The sequence below is a fragment of the Orcinus orca genome, chromosome 17 (assembly GCF_937001465.1).
Source record: "Orcinus orca chromosome 17, mOrcOrc1.1, whole genome shotgun sequence".
NCBI lineage: Eukaryota > Metazoa > Chordata > Mammalia > Artiodactyla > Delphinidae > Orcinus > Orcinus orca.
The window spans coordinates 1,083,620-1,091,527 of record NC_064575.1 but is presented as its reverse complement, the minus strand read 5'-3'; the positions used below and the strand labels follow the sequence as shown (position 1 = coordinate 1,091,527).

The 7,908-nt window shown below is 52.5% G+C and overlaps 1 long non-coding RNA gene across 1 annotated transcript; it reads right to left on the bottom strand.

Moving 5' to 3' along the window:
• Positions 1–989: 989 nt before the first annotated feature.
• LOC125961573 (uncharacterized) lies at positions 990–7,680 on the bottom strand. Its single transcript, XR_007472439.1, has 2 exons — positions 3,625–7,680; positions 990–2,723 (listed from the first exon to the last, which is right to left on the bottom strand). It is a non-coding gene; the product is annotated as an uncharacterized LOC125961573 (long non-coding RNA).
• Positions 7,681–7,908: the final 228 nt, after the last annotated feature.

Here is a 7,908-nt window from a genome sequence, read left to right as displayed (position 1 = left end):
TGAGGGGCCAGCCTCCCCACGTCCTCACAGGCGTGTGTTCTAGCCATTCTAACGCGTTCATAGGGAACCTCACTGTGGTTTTATTTCCACAATAGCTAGTGATGTGGGACATCTTGTCATGTGCAAATTTGTCTTCCCTGAATCGGTGTTTTCATATCTTCTACCAGTTGTCTAATCTGATTAGTTATGTTTTTACTGTTGAGCTTTGAGAATTCTTCATCTATTCGAGATACTAACATTTGTGGCAAATATTTTCCCCAAATTGTTATCCTGTCTTTTATTGCTTTTCACAGGGTCTCTGACAGAGAAAAAAGTTCTTAATTTTGACTAAGCCTAATTTATCAATTCCTCTTGATTTCTTCAGAGTGACTTTTAGGATTTTGTCTTGTACCTCTTTCTCGGGGGTGCCCGTCAAGTCTCACGATCTGCACGGGTAAGCTATCTCAGCCACAGCCAGAGGCAACAATGTACCAATTCCAGGGAAGTGGGGAAGCCACACTTCCACTCAGGCCCCTTGACTCACTCACTCTTTCAATGCAGTTCTCATAGGTGTTACTTCAACCTGTCAGATGGTTTGATAGAATTTGCCTCGATCATTAAGTATGATTTAGGTAAATCACAAGAAGAATTATCTACTCCATTTACCTCCATTTTTACCCATTCTGAGGTTCACCCCCTCCTTCTAAAGCTCTGAGTATTTCTTAATACCGTTTCCCTTCTGCTTGGGGAACTTTCAGTGTCCACTCTCGAGGGACTGGTTTGCTAGCAACACGTGCTCTGAGTTTTCTTCCCATCCCCCTTCATTCCTGAAAGACATTTTGGCAGATAACAGAAGTTGCAGTCTCCGCTCTTTTCTCTCAGCAATTACAGGAGCCTGTGCAGCTCCCCTCGGTCTCCAGGACTTCGGATCAGAAATCTGCTCTTGTGCCAGTTGGTTTTTCCCTCTGGCGGCTTTTAGGACTCTTTTCTTTGCTTTTTGTTTTCAGCAGTTTAACGTGATATAAACTGATAACGTGATCTGTCCCGGCATTGGTTTCCACGCATTCCTCCGATTTCAGGTTTTCCCAGCTTTTTGAAAATGTAGGTTTATGTCTTTCACTTTTCACATTTGGGAAGTTTGCACCGTTATTGCTTTGCAACTCTCCCAGCCCCGCTCTCCTCCTCTCCTTCCGGGGCCCGGATAATATGGATGTTGGACCTTTTGCTGTGTTCTCTGGTTCCCGAGACTCTCTGCGTTTTTTCTATTTGTTTTCGCTCCTCTGAGCAGATGGGCAAATACTATTGATCCGTCACGAAGTCCGGCGGCTCCTCTACCCTCTGTCGCCTCCGTGCTGCTGCTCGGCCCACTCGGGGTGGTTTTAGCTTTTTGCTGCTTGCACTTTTCGGCTTCCTAATTTCCACTGAGAACTTCTCTTTCTTTGTTTCTAGAATTTCCATTTCTACCTTTCATCAGTTTCAGAAGGATTTGAAATTGCCCAGGAAGCGCTTTCAGGGCGACAACTTTAATCTCTCCTCAGCTGCTCCCTACGTCGGCCTCTGCTCTGTGTCGGCCTCTGTCGGTCGTCCTTCCTCCCTCGGTTTGTGGCATTTCTTGTTTCTTGTGTGACAGGTGACTTTGGACTGTTCCCTGGCACTAGGAGTCCCTGGGTCCTGTTCAAGCCCTGCGTTCTAGCAGGTCCTGAGTAGGTCCTTGGCTCTGGCTCCAAGGACAGTTTGAGCTCAGAGCCCCTGTGGCCTTTGTTTGGTCTGGTTGGTCTGCCTGAGGCGACTGGGGCCCCGACCCCTCTGGGGTGGCTGAGGGTGCAGAAGGGGCCCCCGCACGGGAGGGGCCTCAGGGATTCTGGGACAGAGGACGCGTCCCAGGCCAACAAGCACTGTGGCAAGACAGCCCAGTTGCTGCCCGGCTGTCGCTGTCCCTAAAGAGGGGACGTGTCCCGGGGTGAGCGGTAGCTTGTGGCTGAATGTGCGGCCCGCTGTGTGCAGGTGCCGGGGCAGCTCCTGCGCTGGGACCTGCAGAGCACTGCCAGGTCTGGGCGCCTGTCGGAGGGTCTGCGAGGTCCCACGTGCCTCTAGGTGGGGAAGGGGTCTCCGCCCTGTGAAGACACAGCGCACGCACGGGCGAGCACCGCTCTGACGGTGTCTCCGCCGGGGCAGCGGGCGGGAAGGACAGCCCCACCCTGGCCTCTTGGTGTCGGCAGGACTTCTGCCACTCCTTCTGCCTGTGTCATCCCGGGGGGGAATAAGCACACCTGGGTCTCCTCCTTTGGGGAGGGGCCCCGAGCCCCCTCCGTGCTTCTCCTCCACAGTGCGGGTGGATTTCGTCCAGAAAGCCAGTTATAAAGGAAACGGGAAGACGTAAGCGCATTTCTAAGCACACACGGCTCTCTTCTCCTGTCCATCCACTCACACGGGCTGCAGTCCCTAGAGAGCGGCCAAGTGGACCAGGGTGTCGGCTGGCCCTTGTAAACCCCACCTTCTCACCTGCCCCCAGTCAGGTCGCGGATGTGGCTCCTGCCTCATCATGACAGGCCGACTCAGGACCCTCTCCTCCCACAGGCCCGAGGGTGGTGGCCCAGCCAGTCCGCACCCACCTTGGACGTCTGAGCACAGGTGGGCTCCCATGTCAGGGACCTCCCTGTCCTGCTTGTGGGCTCAGAGAGCTGCCTGGAAACCTTCATACCTGGAATCATTTCCACTCTTACCTGGAAGAGCCAAGGCAACCCCTGTAGAGAGAGTGATGTGTAAGAAAGTACAGAGCATCCCTTCTACACGCGAGCAGTCAGTGCCGTGGTCATCACATTGGTTTCTAATCAATCGGAGTATGACAAGGAATACTCATCGTAGAATTTTTGTAGCTGTCGTCTTAAAATATGCTTCTCATTTACACTGGATGAAGATTTTGCCTTAACCTTCTGGCAAATAAGCTCATTTTCGTCTTTTCTCTCTAACACTTTCTTAGTCTTTGTGGCTGGGGTTGGGGTAGGGGTGTGTGATGCCAGGGTCCACCCCTCCCCTGCCTGCTTCAGAAGGGTGCTCTGAGGGAGTGCCGGAGGCATGGGAGGGACAGGAGGGGACAGAGAGGGATTTGGGGACGCTGCCTCTTCCCCCAGGGGCCCGGGCCACCCGGCCTAGGAGCTCATTTCATGGAGGGACCCATTCAGGCAAGACCCAGCCCCAAGTCAGTGCCACCAGGGAGCCCGCCACGGTCCCCTCCCCAGGATCCGGCTCTGGGAGCGCTTGGAAGGGGCCTGGCCTCAGGACTCCCGTCTGGTCCTCCTTTCCCAGCCCAGTCCGCTGCCGGCCTGGCGCTCAGAGGAGGGGTGCTCCCTGGTGGCGGGGCCCTGGGCGCAGCTGGGAACCCAGTCCTGCTTCACTGGGGGGTACACTGGGCCCACTGGCAACCTCATTTCCACGAGGAAAAGAACCCTGACTTTAAACAACCAACTCACGACTCAGCTTTGAGATCACGACGAGTTCATCAACTGCGAAATCCCAGTGATTAAAACTCGGTGAATAATGATTTTGTCTCAGCAAAGTTGCTGCTTATGGAATATCACTGGTGGGAGCGAGGACCCACCCTGGAGGAGCAGGTGTTCTGGGTGTATTTTCTTTGCTAATTCTTACGTGTTTTAGCTGTTTTCCTGGGAAACCAGGTCTCTATGCCTCTGTCTCTGTCCTCCTCTGAGACTATCTGGAAACGCCGAAAGGAGCCGAGTTACTGCCAGCAGAGGCTAAACGTGCCGTCTGTGTGTGAATCGGGCAGGAATAGAAAAGACGGGATTAAGTATGTCTGGAAATACCAAGTCCCTGGACTGGTATTCAAAAAAAAGTAAAAGAAAAAAGCTGGGCTTCAATCTTCATGTGAAGCCCTTGCCCTGCAAACCCCACAAATTATCGTCCATTAAGTGACCACACGTGACGTAACCCCGGCTCTGCTGGTCTTCGTAAGTCCCTGCAGAACCACAGAAAATACAAGTGGCTGCCGGGCCACTGATGTGAAAGGGAGAGATGATATCACGTCCTGGCCACTTTGCTGCTCAACCGAAACCTGTTTATTCCCATATGACATGGGGAAGCACTTTGCAGACGGGGCGAAGAATCCACTCCTTTGAGCACGTTTGATCAGTGCTCCCTAAAGCCAGCCTCCCCGTACAAGCAGCAAACCCAGTACAAAAGCCCAAGGAAAGTAACTTTAATCTTAATGAAGAAAAACTACAAAAAATGGCCCCAGTCTCCTAACTCTTAAGATGTCAAGTATAAGAAGAGTGCTAGCTAGTTTTCAGAAATTTACTGACTTTCCCCTGCAGTAAGGGGGTCTGTCAGGCTGGCGATACCGCCAGTAAGAGGACCCATCCCCTTCGCTCTGCACTGACCACCACGATCTCCCACCTCTGGAAGGCCGATGGCACCGTGGCCAACGCGAGCCCCTTCCCCACCTCGTGGCTCTCGCAGAATCAAAGGCATCTCTGCGTGGAGGAAGCCCAGGGTCCTCAGTCATCTGTGGGTTTCTTTCCAACGTAAAGTTTAATTTTAGCGTCACTACTTAGAAAATACTTTTTAAGCAACATGTGGACACAGCTGTTTCTGCTTGGTAGAGTTTAGAGCTTGCAGTGAATTACGTCTTCCTTTAAAAGGGGGCTACTTTCTACTTCTCTGTGAAAGCAGAAGTCAAATAATTACAAACTGATAATAAACACATCTGAACTTTCCTCTCCAGCCCCGAAGCCCCGGCGTCCGTCCATGGCCTCTGCTCCTAGTTGGTCTTCCCATTTTTTAGGAGAGAACTTTCATCTGCTCTAAAGTATGGACTTAATGCACAAACACCGTTTAGGTTTTAACACTCTTCATTTAGTTTGATAAACAAGAAGAAGGAAAAAAAGAAAGAAAGAAAATGCTACCAAAATGGAAGGGTCACTCTCTCACCAGAAAAATTCTGCTGTCAGGCAATCTATTAACTATGTAACATTAAAAAGGAAAGTGAATATATTAAAATGCATTGTCTAGGGTGGTGAATGTGGAAACTTTGATCTGTCTGCCACCTTTAAGAGATCATGATATATAGTAACCTTTAAATATATGGCAACCTGGGCTTCCCTGGTGGTGCAGTGGTTAAGAATCCGCCTGCCAATGCAGGGGACATGGGTTTGAGCCCTGGTCTGGGAAGATCCTACATGCTGCGGAGCAAATAAGCCCATGAGCCACGACTACTGAGCCTGCATGCAGCAACTACTGAAGCCCACACACCTAGAGCCCGTGCTCCATAAGAGAAGCCGCCGCATGAGAAGCTCGCACACCAAAACGAAGAGTAGCCCCCGCTCACTACAACTAGAAGAAGCCCACATGCAGCAACGAAGACCCAACGCAGCCAAAAATAAATAAATAAACAAATAATAAAATAAATAAATTTAAAAAGATATATATATATATATATATATATATATATATATATATATATATGGCAAGCTGCCCCACAGAAGTTTCTGCAGTGATGTGAATGGTCTGACCAATGCGGTAGCTGTTACACGCATACCTGTTGACCACATGAAATGCAGCTGGTCCCACTGAGGAGATAGATTGTTGATTTAATTCAATTTTAATTTATTTGGAGTGAGATAGCACCTATGGCAAGTGGCCACCACACTAGAGAGTTCATCTACGGAGTGCGATGGGGTTACGGAAGGGATTAAGATCTGGATGGCCCAAGTGACAACACTGTGTGTGGAAGGAGAAACAGCAGGAGGTGTGGGGAAGGTGCGGGCAGACAGAGTAAAGTCAAACTAACAAACACTTGCTGACACTTGGCGCAGATGACAGCTGAGGTGCCCTGAAGCACGTCCCAGGCCATGGTGTTTTAACTCTGACTGTGCACCACCGACAGTGAGCCCTCGTGTAGTGTAAACTACAGATCTGGGCGATGATGACCTGTCAATGGATTGTAACAGATGTACCACCTAGGGGGGATGTTGACACTGGGGGATAATGTGGTCAGGGGGGGATGCAGGAGGTGGGAGGCACCTGGGAAATCTCTGCAACTTCCTTTCAATTTTGGTGTGAATCTAAAACTGCTCTAAATAATAAAGACTATTAAGAAAACATCTCAGATGGTTAAGAGGGACGTGACCAAGATGTGGTGCGAAGGGTTTCAGAGAGCAGAACGGAGCAGAGTGGGCGGGAGAGGGTGCAGGGAAGCGAGAGGTGGGCTGGAAGTGGGGGTAAGAGGTGGGCTGGAAGGGGGTAACAAGTGGGCTGGAAAGGGGGTAACAGGTGGGTTGGAAGGTGGGGGACAGGTGGGCTGGAAGGCTGGGGACAGGTGACCAGGCAGTGCACGGCCTGGATGCCACACTGGGGCAGTGGGACGTTTCTTGTGTAGCCATTTGGAAGGCTGGTCCTTGCAGCCCTCCCTTTCCTACCGTTGCCTTTGCTTCTGTGTGATCAGGGCACTGCCCAGGCGCAGCAATAAAGAAGGTTCCCCGTCCCTCCGGGCAGCAGGCAGCATCTTCTCATGGACCGAGGAAAGGACGTGGTCGGTCATGGGCACTGAGCCGGGTGTTGACAGTGGTGGATGGGCCATCCAGCGTGGAGACCCCGGAAGACGCCCCCCGGAAAGACGAGGGGCAGCTCGCTGACGACCAGAGCTCAGAGTGAGGGGGTGGTGCCACTGTCAGCTCCTTCTGGGGGGACACAGTGCACCTGCTGCTTTCACACAGTCGTCGAGGGAGGGGCTGCCGGGACGTGGAGGACCCCCAGGACCCCAACTTCCTAGAAGGCGTGTACAGACCACCGACCCTCAGACAGGTTTGCAGGAAAGGTCACCGGCATTTTATGCTAATGTCCTCTGAAACTTTAAAGACTGTCACCAGAGTCCAAGGGCGCAGACTTTGGTCCTTCTCAGAGAGCTCACCTGAACCCCCGGGTCTTCACGCCTGAGTCTGCCTGGCTGGGACAGGAGGCCACAGGGCGGGCCCAGCGCTGACTCAGCCCAGACAGAGCAGGGCGGCCACCCTACCTGGCCCAGGAGGTGACACAGTGCTGAGGAATGCAGGCCCCTGGGAAGGCCAGAGCGGAGAAGAACAGTCACCTGTCACCTGATCTTCCAGGTGGGAAGGGGGTGTGGTCACGGCTGGGCCTGGCTCTGGCCCCGGGATTGCGGCAGGAAGCTGGCCCCTGCGGGTAGGATGCGATCCCCCCAGTGGCCAGGTCCTCCCTACTGGACCCTCCTCCCATGTGCCGATGTCACGGCAGGACCATCATCCCCTGTTGTTGGTTTGAATGGTGATGCCGTGTCACCTGTTTAAAAAGCGCTGCTCTGTTGCCCACAAGGAATCTGACACTTTGGGCTCCACCTTTCCTCCAGGAAAAGAATCAGGATGGAAGCAGCTAAAGCAGGACCAGGAGAGGCAGCCAAGGGGCTGCCACGGTCTCGGCCCAGTGCATCCGCCCAGAGCCCCTCTGTCATGGACATGGCACGGGGCCCTCCCCAGGCATACACACATTCATACACACGTGCACATGTAAACACACGCACGTAAACATGTGCACACACAGCGCACGCGTAAACACACATGCACGCACACAGCACACACATGTAAACATGCATGCGCAAACGCTCGCACACGCATACACACGTGCAATCACATATGCACACGCATACATGTGTAAACACACATGAACGCGCATGCATGTATGGCACATGCACATGCAAACACATATGTATGCATACATACATGGCACACACGTGCACAGACACGTGCGCACACACACACTCCTATGGCTTCAAGCAACCCCATGTGAGTCTCCAGAAGGTGCCTGACTTGTGTGCAGAGGGAGGGACAGAAGGACAGAAGGACAGTGGTGGGGTCACCCACTCAGAGCCTGGGCAGCTCTGAGGAGGACGTGCCCTCCTCTCCC